We start from the raw sequence: 14,225 nt of genomic DNA, 5'->3' as shown, positions 1-14,225 counted from the left end.
GATACTTGTACCGAGCACCCCTTACCTATCGTTTCATCTCTATTACTGAGTGGGCCGTATGAACTATACCATATTTTTTTTTTTTTACTAAACATTAACATTGGTAGCATACTTATAAACATAGGCTAACAAACTCTGCTAGCACATTATACAGCGACGAGGACCATCAAAAGTACAAAGCATCTAACTGTACATATCTGTCTACGAGCCTCTAAACATAGTATACATATACATAGGAAGGGCCGAGTACTGCCGTGCCCGAACATATATACACAAAATAGTACCAAGAAACTGAGACTACGGGACAACTGGAGCGCTGCCGATAACCGCTGATAGAACTCCTAGAAATCAGGTCCGTCTACCTGCTGACCTGCGCGGCATGAAACGCAGCGTCCACAAGAAGGGACGTTAGTACGAATAGTGTACCGAGTATGTAAGGCACGGAAATTAATAAAAACAGGAACATAGATTATGATTACCAATATCATGGGGTCATAGACATATAATGAGACAAGAAAGTAACCTGTACATAGGACTGCCTTTTCAGGCCGGATACCATGCATGTTTGGCTGTCTTTGAAAACATTTCTTTTTCATATTCATAGAAAATAGAGCATATTTCACATTGTATCATGTCATAGCATATCATAGTATATTATGTAATATCATAGCACCGAACCATGTCGGCTCGCCCATATTGCGCCGAAGTACTTCGGCTCGCCCAAATATATATATATATAAATATATATCCCGCGTCCGGGATGATAAGCCAGCTGACCAGGTGGCAGTGAAACATGTTTCCCTTCCCATCCCCATGTATCCCTTCCCCCACCCCACCCCATGTTCATATACATGTCTTATATATATATATGTCATATAATCATGCAAGAGAGCCCAAGGAAAATCATGTATCCATCGGAGTGACGTAAGGTCAGTGACCTCCGATTACATTATGGAACAACCGTGATCGCTTTGTCTCACCTTGAAGGAACGAGTATTTTAAGGCGAGACTACCAACGGAGAATAATACTAGAAGAAAACGTAGTATGAAATCATAGGCATCATAGACGTCAATTCATAGGCTTTGAAATCCTTAGAACATAGTGTCATAGCTAAGAAATGGAGATAAGGATCAAGAACTAGTCTGTCACCTTCGTATTCACATTGAATCCTTTGCTTAGAAATATTGGTCATGGAATCGTTCTGGTCATACTTATCGTAGGCATGTTCTCTTTTCTAACATCATCGTTATCATTATCGTCATAGAAGTATTCTCGTTGGAATAGGTATAACACTTGTCATTTGATAATGGAATAAGGATCAAAGGTTTCTTTTGGATTCAACTTCAAAGTAAGTCAAGCGGAACGATAAGGAAAATCCGGGAACAATGGGTCCACCTCGGGTCAAATGAGGCGGCGTACCAAATTTACATATGTTACATGTCATGGCGTTACTTGTGAGGGTTTTAGGGTAGTCGGTTCTTATTTATGTGAGTTCTAGAGGTTTAGGAAGTTCTTCCAACATTTTACACAATTTTTAATTCAATTCTTCTGAATGAAAAAGGGGAAACTTTAGGCGCGGATTCCGGAGGGTAGAGTTATCCCCGAGGCTCATATCCAACATATTACGTCTAAGACATGCCATAGAAGGAAGGGTGAAGGCTTACATACCTCTTTCCGCTCTTTATGTTATTCCAAACTCAAGTTGCAAATCCGCCAAAAACTACAAATTGGTCACATTTACCAACTTTGGTTAGAGCATTTAGAATTGAATTCTTAAAGTGACACTTGGCTACCGAAATTCCGGCAGCACTTCCCCTGTAAATACATCATTCCCAAAAATCACCTTGCACAATCCTCATCAACAACAATTCGGGAATTCAATCCGCCCAAACTATTCACAACAATATCAACAATCACACTAACAATTTTAACGATTTATCCAAAATACATTCCAACGATTCAATCAATATACTACTTCCTTCAAAACCTTCCAACTCCAATAAAAACGATAACAACCTTATAATATATATTCCAACAACACCATACTAATATCATTATCTTCCATACATGTAAGGACATAATTTTCAATTTACATAATCTTCCAAGACAAGCCTCCAACTACTAATACTTCACTAAGCTCATTAGGCTTTTATTTGCAACATAAAGTTCACAACACAACAACCAACATACTAAATAAAACTTGCTCACCATTCCTTCATAATTCAACACATATACACGGCTATACATACAATATACACCACACGGCCACCATCATGCATACACAACTACAACCTTTCCAAAATCATTCAACTTCCATTTTCAACATAACATTCACAACAATAACAACCAAACACTAAATAAAATAATTACAACATGATTCCTACACACACATAGGCATACACGGCCACACCTATATTCTTGTTTTTCATGAATTTCACTCACTTTTGCATACTACAACATGCATAAACATCCATAACATGTAAGAAAAGAGTTTCACCTTACCTTTTTCTCCACTTCTTCTCTTGACTAGAATGGACAACTTGTGTGATCAGGGTTTTTCTTGTTCCAACAACCCCTTCACCTTGCTAGGAACCCTTGAATTGGTAGGAAATGATTTTTGAATGAATTGTTTTGTCAATTTTCTTGGCAATTTTGCACTTGGCCGAAATGGCCCTTGATGTTTTTTTTTTTTTTTTTTTTTTTTTGTGTGTTCTTGGTTTCTTGAAATGTCTAGAGAATTCTATGAATTTTATGAAGACTTGGTCTTATTTTAAATCATTCACTAAATTCCCATATGGGCTTGGCCCATTAAGAAGGAAGTTGGATGGCCAACCTTGGCCCAAAGTGATCTAGCCCATTTTTTTTGCACTTCATGACAAATTTTAATTTTTCCAATTTCCAAATTTTCCCTCCGCCTTCCTCCATATTTCCACGAATCATATTGCAAATTTACCTTTTTGCCCCTAATCTTTCTTAATAATCCCGCTTCTAAATTCTTCATAGGCAACTCATATGCTTAACAAAATAAAAGTAAGGCCTTGCTTGTCATCTTGCCGCAATTACCTTGAATTATCCGATTGTACAAAAATGCGGGATATAACAAAAGCCCTTGACACCGAGTCTGAGGATTCTGAGAGAATGGTATCCGAGCACTCCGGCTCCAGCTGCACCGGGTAGACCAGGGCCTGCACTAGCCTTTATTTTTGCTTTTGCCTTTTTGGCCTGTTTTGGTTTTTTAACTTTGTAGAAGTTTTGGATGTAAAAACCCTTCGTATATGGAATGTGCATTTTCCTTCTGATTCTCTTTATTTTTATATCAGAATGCTTGTCATGACTTCTGCCCTAATCGCTAAACCCGTTAAAGAACAATCAAAGGCTCGAAGTCATTTTTTCCAAACTGTGCCTAAAAGTTGGCTTTTCTCTTCGTCCGGTACATTTGGTTTGGGTATTTGATCGAGTGGTTTGCCCGTGGGACTTATTTATGCTCTGTGAATTAAGACGTCTCCGAATCACGTTAGGCATTTTAGGACCGATGGTTTTCGACCACTTACTTGTCATAGATTAGGTTCGGACACCTGAATCCCTACCTTATCAAATTTTGATATAGTAGTCCCTATTCGAGGGTGTTAAAAGATTTTGACTTGGTTCAATGCGACCTTGATGCCTTTGTCGAGTTTCGACTATAGTCCCCGGTGTAGGGTATTTATATAAAATGATACCGAATTTCGGCGGTAATCACCGGTGTAGGGCGTTTAACAAGAAGACACATCCGAAATGAATTTTTAATAATCTTTATATTGCAAGTATTTGCACGTACATGATATGAAGACTTCATCCGTTTCTTTCTGTTTTTGCCGTAGTAAATACTAAGTGGACACGATTCATTCTGATCGTTTGGTCCTTACATCGAAGCCTAATACAGGAGGTCCGGTTTTGGACGAAGGTGGGAAATACAAAATTTTGAGGACTTCTCTGGGGTGGTACCTAACAGCATTCACTTGCTTTGTTGAGCTGCTTCGTTTTCAATTTACCGGGGTAAGCCTCCTCGATGTGGGTATAGTAGTCCTCTAGTGTTTATCCGAGCTGCATGATCGGGTAAGCACTATAAAGTCCCCACTCGTAGGATATACCCTCGAGTTTCCGGATACTTATCCTCATTTTTATCAAGTAACACGTTGTACTTGTTGCCTCATTAAAAATCTTGTTGGAAAACCCACTTCGGGACAAAACCGTACTAAGGAAAAGAGTGCAGCACGTGTTTTCAGTCCTAACTTCATCCGGTGCTCGACTTTCCTGGTGCCCATAGCAAAGGACCAACAATGTCCATCCTCATTTCATGAATGGCCATGGTGATATCACCGGGTGTAGCAACTCCCCGGGTTGATGGATCATCGGGGCATGCCATTGACACCAGTCACATTTCAGGACAAAATTCTTCAAGTCCTCCTCCTTCGGTTCCAGTAATAACTGGCTTTGATAATTTTTCGAACTAAGGCGTCTGCACCGGAGTGATTACCGCAGGTACCCTCGTGGACCTCTCTCATCACATAATCGGTTTCTTCGGGACCCAAACCCTTAGCCAGGGATCCAAAGAAATACCGTCGATACAATTGACCGTCTATTAAACAGAACCGTGTTGCTATTTTCCTCAGTGACCGTGATTCTTTTGGGTCACTCGGGAGCTTTCCATCTTGCAAGTAGTCAATGTATTTGTTGCGCCAATCCCAAGTTAGACCCATCGTGTTTATTTCAGCATGCCCGTTTTCTACCGCCGAATTCATCAACTGCACTATGGTTCCGGGGTTGATTTCCTCCCCCTCGACCGAAGAGCCCAAATTGGCCAATGTGTCGGCTTCGTTGTTCTGCTCCCTGGGCACATGCTGCATTGTCCACTCTTTAAACTAGTGTAGTATCAATTGTGTTTTCTCCATATACCTTTGCATTTGTTCATCCTTAACCTCGAAGACGCCATTCACTTGGTTAACGACCAAGAGAGAGTCGCACTTTGCTTCGATTATTTCAGCCCCCATACTCCGAGCTAATTCCAAACCTGCAATCATAGCCTCATACTCGGCTTCAATGTTAGTCAATTTAATAGTTCTAATCGACTGTCTAATGGCATCCCCTACAGGGGTTTTAAGGACGATGCCTAGCCCGGAACCTTTTAGGGTGGAGGCTCCGTCCGTGTGTAAAGACCAAATACCTGAAGCCTTTCCCGAGGTGATCAGAAGCTCTTTCTCAACCTCGGTGATCATAGCGGGAGTAAAATCTACCAACAAATCAGCCAAGATTTGAGACTTAATGGCTGTCCGGAGTATATATTCGATATCATATCCGCTAATCTCTACGGCCCATTTGGTCAGTCTAACCCGACAATTCCGGCTTATGCATGATATTCTTTAGAGGATAAATAGTCACTACGCATATCAGATGGCATTGAAAGTAAGGTTTGAGCTTCCTTGAAGCACATACCAATGCCAAAGCCAACTTTTCAAGGTGGGGATAACGGGTCTCCGCATCCCCTAAAGTCCTACTCACATAATATATAGGAAATTGCGTACCTGATTCTTCTCAGACCAAAACACCACTTACCGCTACCTCAGATATGGCAAGGTAGAGAAACAACTGCTCATCTGCCTTCGGTGTGTGCAGCAGAGGCGGGCTGGACAAGTATCGTTTTAATTCCTGCAATGCTTTTTGGCATTCCGGTGTCCAAACGAAGTCATTCTTCTTCGTTAATAAGGAGAAGAAACATTGACTTGGACCTCGAAATGAAACGACTCAGCACTGCTATCCTTCCGGTGAGCCTCTGCACTCCTTTGACGTTATTCACCACCTCAATGTCCTCAATGGCTTTGATCTTGTCCGGGTTGATTTCAATCCCCCGGTTGGATACCATGAAACCCAAGAACTTGCCAGATCGGACACCGAAGGCACATTTCTCCGGGTTGAGCTTCATGTTGTATTTACGGAGTACGTCAAAGGTTTCCTGCAAATGTTTTAAATGGTCCTCTTTTTTCAGGGACTTGACTACCATGTCATCAATATAAAATTCCATTGTTTGCCTATCTGTTCTTCGAACATCCCATTAACTAGGCGTTGGTAAGTTGCACCAGTATTTTTTAACTCGAAGGGCATGACATTGTAACAGTAAGTCCCATACCGGGTAATAAAGGATGTTTTCTCTTGATCCTCCGGGTGCATCCGGATTTGGTTATACCCGGAGTAAGCATCGAGAAAACTTAACATCTCATACCCGGCTGTCACATCGATCATTCTACCAATATGTGGTATCGGAAATGAATCCTTCGGGCATGCTTTGTTTAAATCCTTATAATCAACGCACATTCTAAATTTATTACCTTTCTTCGGCACCACCACTACATTAGCTAGCCAATCCAGGTATTTCACCTCTCGGATAGAGCCTATTTTCAAAAGCTTTGTTACCTCATCTTTTACGAAGGCGTGTTTTGGCTCTATCATGGGCCTCCATTTCTGCTTCACCGGGGGAAATCTCTCGTCAAGGCTGAGCTTGTGAGTTGTCACTTCTGATGGCACACCTGTCCTATCTATATGGGACCACGCGAAACAATTAGCATTAGCTTGCAGAAATTTAATTAACTTGTTCCTGAGCTCCGAGGTTAATCACGTGCCCAGGTATACCTTTCTATCCGGTAGATATTCGAACAAGATGACTTGATCCAGCTCCTCTAAGGTAGATTTGGTTGCATCCGAGTCATCCGGTAAGACGAACGATTTGAGTATGCCGAAATCATCCTTTTCATTCCCCGGATCGGACCCCTTCTGCTCCGCTGTCGAACCCGTACCCTTTAATTGCTATTGAGCATCCTTGCCTCTGACTGATTCATCATCCTTCAGATCTGGTTTTTTGGGAAAGAGTGGCGTTTCCTCGACCGCGAACATCTCTCTAGCAGCGGGCTGTTCACCTCCAATGGTTTTTATCCCCTCCGGGGTCGGGAATTTCAACAGCTGATGTAGTGTAGATGGTACCGCCCTCATGCTATGAATCCATGGTCTTCCAAACAAAGCATTATACTTCATATCCCCTTCGATGACATAGAACACCGTCTGCTGAATGGTGCCGTCAATGTTGACAGGCAAAGAAATCTCCCCCTTCGTGGTTTCACTTGCCATATTGAACCCACTGAGTACTCGGGCAACCGGTACAATTTGATCGATTAGCCTTAGCTGTTTGACCACTCTCCACTGGATGACGTTGGCCGAGCTACCCGGGTCAATCAAAATACGTTTAACTTGTGATTTAAAAATAAGAATAAAAATTACCAATGCATCGTTGTACGGTTGAATGATGCCTTCTGCATCCTCATTGCTGAAGGAGATGGAACCCTCGGGTACGTAATCCCGGCTGCGCTTCTCACGCACAATGGAAACCTTTGTTCGTTTCATCACCGGTCCTCGAAGAGTGTCTGTGCCCCCGATTATCATATTGATTATATGCTGAGGTTCCACCAGTTCGGTCCGTTTGTGAGATTCCCTTTCCTTGTAGTGGCTTTTAGCTCGTTCACTCAGGAATTCTCAAAGGTGGCCATTCTTCAGTAACCAAGCCACCTTCTCTCTTAGTTGGCGACAGTCCTCAGTTCTGTGCCCATGGGTTCCATGATATTCACACATCACGCTCGGGTCCCGTTGACACGGGTCCGATCTTAGTTGTCTCGACCATTTCGCTTCTGCGATACGGCCAATAGCCGAGACAAGGTCCGAAGTGTTGACATTGAAATTGTACTCCGATATCGTTGGCAAGTCTTTGTTGCTAGCCGAGCTTCCGGCATCACTCCTAAATGAGAGGCCTCGACTGTTTGTTGGGCGTTCGACCCGTTTATCGCCCCTACTCGAAAAGTGATTGGGATCAACCCTTGATTTTTCCGACCTGAAGCTTGGCTTTTCAGAATGAGAGTATGGCCGATACATTTCCTTCGATGGTCTTGACTCCGGTTCATAATTTTTCCTCGATCTCTCAGAGCTTTTGCTCATGTTTATGGGCCCCAGGGAAAGTTCGAGTTGGTCATCCTCTACCTGAATCTTTGATTCGTATATGTTATGGACATCTGCCCTGGTCACAGCCTCGTACTCCAGCAAGTTTTCTTTTAGTTTGAACGAGGCTGTCGAGCTCTAAGGATTAAGCCCTTTGGTAAAAATTTGTGCAGCCCATTCCTCCGGGATCGGAGGGAGCTCCATCCGTTCCCTTTGGAACCGGTTGACAAATTCACGTAACAACTCATCATCCCTTTGGGCTATATGGAAAATATCCGCCTTCCGGGTCTGCACCTTTTTAGCTCCAGCATGGGCTTTTATGAATGCATCCGTGAGCATATCGAAAGAAGTGATTGAATGCTCGGGCAAATGGTCGTACCAAGTCAATGCTCCCTTCGATAGAGTTTCCCCCAAACCTTTTCAACAACACGGACTCAATTTCATCCTCTTCGACGTCATTGCCTTTTATGGCACAGGTGTATGAAGTCACGTGCTCCTGTGGGTCCGTTGTGCCGTCATATTTCTGGATATCCGTCATTTTGAACCTTTTCGGGATCAATTTCGGGGCTGCACTCGGAGGAAAAGGCCTTTGAATGTATCTCTTTGAATCCGGCCCTTTTAGAATAGGCGGAGCCCCCGGGATTTGATCCACCTAAGAGTTATACGTTTCCACCCTCTTCTCTGTTGAATCTACTCGCTTAGCCAAGGTCTCGAGTATCTTCAGAACTTCGGTGGATGAACCGGCTCCCGATCCATTACTTTCGACTCTCTGTGTTTCATCCCTCCTCGGTTCGGTGGCCCCTTTTGACCTCTCCGGAGCTGCCTTATTGTTTTTGCTCTGCAGCTGAGCTATTGCAATTCCCTGCTCGGCTATAGCGGTCCCCTGTTCCTCCAACATTTCAAAAATCAAATGTAAGTTAATCTCATCCGGAGCATCGGGTACTTTCCGGCCTTGAGCCCGAGATGAAGTAATTGAGTTGTGAGTATTCAAGGGATCAGTGGCCGGTAAGGTGGCATTCTCCTGGTTCACGGTGTTCTGCCGGTTGAGGCCTTCCCTTAAATCAACAGAGTTTGGGTCGACCAGATCTGCTGGTAGGACTCGTAACCTACTGTTCTCGTTTTCGGCCACAATCTCGTTGTTGTTGACATGACCAGACTGTCCGTTGCTTGCCATTTGTCCATTTTTTGGTAGAAATAGTCGACGATTCCTTAGTCAAACGGGTAGAAGGAGGTATAGGCTAAGATTAAAAAACCACTATTATCCTAGCCCCACGGTGGGCGCCAAACTGTTTACTCCGAATTTAGGTAATCAATTAAATTTATAGGTGAGGTATAGGATATGTGGACAAACATTAACCTATTTTGTGTTGATGTGGAGTATGTATGAACTCGTATGCGATAATATGTATATATGAGTATATGTGGAAATGCCTTGAAATAATATGTAGATATTGATGATTAAATTAACTAATGTTGAATGAATAAGCAAGATCAAAATGCCACTGATTCAGACCAAAAAAGAGAGAGAGAGAGAGGGCTTCAATAAATATTTTCTATTATAATGTTCTAGATCTCAAAGAACTAACTCCTAAAAGTAGAGAAATGTCCTCTATTTATAGTTTTGCCTCATGAGCCTTTCATACTACACAAAGCCCTTTTGGAATAAAGAAACCCTAAAAGGATAAGATAGGACCGTACGGTCTGACACCCGTACGGTTGCCAGTACAAAATGGCAGAACGGTCTTGACGCGTGGCGGTTCCGTAACTGGTTAACTGGACTAATGGTCACGTTCAACTCGAACACGGAGAAACCGGACTAACGGCCATGAAAACATGACTTGGCGAAACCGGGCTAACGGCAACACAGAGTTTAGTCTGGAGACACCGGACCAACGGATTTACTTCTCTTTTCTCAGATCAACCACATCTGGTGCAATCCCCTGGTCTGAAAAAAAGACTAATCATACTCGTGCTCATTTGATCTTACCCTCGGCCCCAGTGTCACCAGTCTTGCATAGATCCGGTTTTTATCGTTTACAATAATATCATCCCAGATCAGATTAGCTTTGAGGTTAGGAAAAGCTGGTTAGTAAGAACTGTTAAGGTTTCAGTGATACTAAAAATAAGTTTGGGAAAAAACGGCTTTTTGTTACCATACCTGAAACTGCATCTAGCCTTCCACAGAACCTAAATAATGACGATAGGAGCCATCTTCATAATGGTGGCTACAATGATATTATTTGGTCTGGTAACCCACCACTGGCTCAAATTAGCTCTTAGGGACATATGTTGGTATCTCAAACCAAAAATATTGCCGAAATACTTCCAAATAAAGTTACAATGATGTTTTATTAAATGTAGAAAAGTGTCATTATTTTTTGAATTGACTAAAAATGAAATAGTGTCATATAAATTGGGACCGAGAGAGCAGTACCTATGTGAATACATGTTGAAGTTTCCCGAGTACATTTGGGCCAAGAATAAAAACATTTCTTTTCTTTTCAAAATGTGTCTAGCTTATAATTTTTCCTTTAGATAACTGAAAAATCTGTGATACAAAAGTTGTATGTTAAAGGTACTAGCCTGTAAATTTTAATTTGCAATTTCACTGTACAATCTAATTGGATGACTTATTAAGAAAATGCAAAGAAAAGAAATATGAACTGAACTTGGGATTTACATTGGATATGCTCTTCCTAAGGAATCTTTTTCCTTTTTTATTTCCTGATAATTTTCTGAGAGTACTTAAGGATAAAATGCATACAACAGTGTGAAATAATAATTTGTCTTCCCTATGATTGGGTATAAAACTTCGTACATATATGTTCGTTCATGTTCATTCATAATTGGCCTAATCATGAAAAGCATCTGAAATTTTGACTGCAAGATACGTGGAAAGTAAAAATAATGGAATAAGAGGGATTAATATAAAAGGGAACCTATCTATTAAGCCACAACATATTGACCCGCATTATTACTAAAAATTAAAAATATTCCGTTATATATATATAGAATTAATCCTTGGTCAGAATCTCCACATGGTGCTCTTAATGATACGTAATCATCGCACTTAAAGTCGACGCCAAATGATTAGCTATAGCGTATTAACGTGATTACAAGTCTTCTCTATAGGAAAAGAGTAAATACAAGTAGATCACATGGGTAAAAAGTAGTACTCACTCTTTCCCAATTTAAGTGTCTTAATTTGACTGAACATAATATTTAAGAAATAAAAAGAGATTTTTGAATCTTGTGGTTTTAAATTGAAGATGTTTGTTATCATTTAAATTTTGTGGTTTTAAACTTGCCATGTAGAATATTTAAAATTAAAAAAATTATCAAATTCGATTCAAGTGTCTACTGACAAAGGGGAATCATACAAGTTGTAAATTATATATATAGCATAAGGTCATAAGCCATTGGTGTTTTACTATTTAACAGTCATATTATTTAAAGTTTATAGAGTAACTATAACATGCATGTTACCTTCTCGAAATTGTATAATCCAATACAAAGTCAGACACAACGGGCATTAGTTTCGACACTCAAATTATTGGAGACGTATGAATCTTAGAAGTGGAAAAGCAAGTAATGTGAAACTTAGATCTGAAATTAGGTAAAATGAAAGATAGTTGAGAGGTCATGGACGGATGATCACCCTAGGCACAAGCCATCTGTCCAATTCAATGATTGTTTATTTTTCCATTTATTCAACTTTTTTATATTTATCGGTAAGTTTGGATCTGCATGTGCAGCACAATAAGCTATTGGCTAATACATCATGTTAATACTTACTACAAAATGTTATTGTCAATGCATTCTTCGGCGTTGGTCTGGCGTAATTCTTTAATTAGTACCGTCATTATTTTACGTACATTGATTGGTGATAGAAGATATAACCTAAGAGACCCTTCTTTTCAAGAGGAGAGGTTTGATGATTTACATTTGATTTGGTAGCTAATAGAAAGTTGACTAAGCTGTAGGATTTTTTTAAAGATTTACAGACGATATTGAGATCGAATACATGACCAGTTTGTCCGGACACGTTGGTGTGTCGGTAAAACCTTAGGTCGGTAGGAACCCTATTCTAGTATAATTGTAATAGTTATTTATGGTGAATTTGTAATTGTGGTAAAATAGAATTTTAGTTCTTTTACAGTAGGGTTACTTTATTAGACTAGGGCAAGGAGAAATCTTATTTGTATATAAAGAAGTCATTATGATGAATGAAAGGCAGAAATAATTCTCTGATTATTCTCGTCTCTCTAAATTCTCGTCACTGTCTTGATTTTAACATGGTATTAGAATCACGTTAGAAAGAACACATAAATCCTAAAACAATGGCAGGTGACAGAGAAACCGGCAAAAAAAAGCAAAGGAATCACCGGTGAAGAAAACAAGATCCAAAGAAAAACAACCTCTACTTATGACATTACGTCGAATGATAACCCTGGATTTGTGGTGACACAAGTCCACTTGAAGGGTGAAAATTATGAAGAATGAGCTAGATCCATGAGGACAGCCCTAAGAGCTAGGAAGAAACTTGGCTTCGTTGAAGGTACGAGCAAGAAGCTGGATGAAGAGTCGCTAGATTTGGAAGATTGGTGGACTATAAATTCACTATTGGTATTGTGGATTCGCAACACCATAGAACAAACGATTCGATCAACGATTTCGTAGAAAGCGGAAACAGAAGAATTGTGGATGAGCAGAAGGGAAGGACCATAGTGGATTACTATAGAAGACTCACTAAGTTATGGGAGGAATTGGTAAATTACGAACATATTCTGACTTGCAAGTGTGGAAAGTGCAGTGCAATCTAGGGACGACCCTAGAAACCAAAAGAGAAGAAGAAAAGTACATCTCTTCCTTATAGGAATAGATGAAGCAATGTATGGAACGGTGATGTCAAATATATTGGCCCGGGAACCGTTGCCATCATTAACTAAAGTCTACTCGAAGCTTGTCCAATAAGAGCGTGTAAGAGGAATCACACTAAAAATGAAGGACTGGAGTGAAACCATGGCTTTTGCCATGCAAGGGAGAAACCCTCACCGTGGCCAAAGTGAAGGAAAAAATGATGGTGCATTCTGCACACATTGTAAGAGATCCGGACACGTGGTGGATGGATGTTTTCAACTCATTGGCTATCCGGATTGGTGGACAGGAAATAAAAAACAAGATGAAAAAATTGGAGGAAGAGGAAGAGGACATCAACAAAATAGCGGCGGCGGGGGGGGGGGGGGGGGGGGGGGGGGGGAGGGTAGACCGAGATTCGATCGTGGAAGAGGAAACTACTGGGCTAACGCCGTGGTTACCAAGGAATGAGCTTAGGCACAGATTGGATCATTGAACACAGGCGGGACAGGACCTCACAATTTGAGCAAAGAGATCCGGAAGACTGTGATTCACGTGTTGAATTCTCAAGGAATAAACTCAAATGGCAAGATGGACGGTAAGATCGAAAACTCATCCTGGATTATTTGCTCCGGAGCCACCAACCATGTAACAGGTAATCCGGAGGACTGAGCGTTCAGCGGGACATTCCTGAGTATGCGGTTGGGCTTCTGAATGGAAGTAGCTCAATGACCACGAGATAAGGAACAATCAAGCTAAATAATAGGATTTCGTTGAAGGACATCCTTTGTGTTCCGGATTTAACATACAAATTAATTTCTGTCTCACAACTTGTTGATCATTTAGTTTGTGATGTAAATTTTAACAAAATTATGTGTTCTATATAGGACCCCACTATGAGGAAGCTTGTTGGAACGGGTGAGCGTCGAGGTGGACTTTACTATTTTCGGAATGTGCGGTGAATACGAGCTATAAAGCCGGAGGTAGTAGATTGGTTCGACCGCTGGCAGAAATGGTTAGGTCATCCTTCAACACAAGTTACGAAGTCTATTACGACATTAGGCCTAAAAGAGAGTAGTACTAGATTAGATAAAGAATGTGATTGTAACAACCCATTTGGTCGTTATTGTTTTTTCGATGCTTTTGAACCTTCCCCGAGCTTGTTTAGTTCATATTGACCCAAGAGGACCGTTGACACACTTCTCGATGTGTTTGGATATGATTTGGGTGACTTTTTGGGAAAATTTAGGCTTAAAGAGAAAAAGGGTTGACGTAAAGTTGATTTTTGGATAAACAGACCTTTGTCAAAAATTGATCAATTTCGAGAGGTCCGGATAGTCGTTCAGAACTTGTG

The sequence above is a fragment of the Lycium barbarum genome, chromosome 4 (genome assembly GCF_019175385.1).
Source record: "Lycium barbarum isolate Lr01 chromosome 4, ASM1917538v2, whole genome shotgun sequence".
NCBI classification, from domain to species: domain Eukaryota; kingdom Viridiplantae; phylum Streptophyta; class Magnoliopsida; order Solanales; family Solanaceae; genus Lycium; species Lycium barbarum.
Note: the sequence above shows the minus strand (reverse complement) of the source record.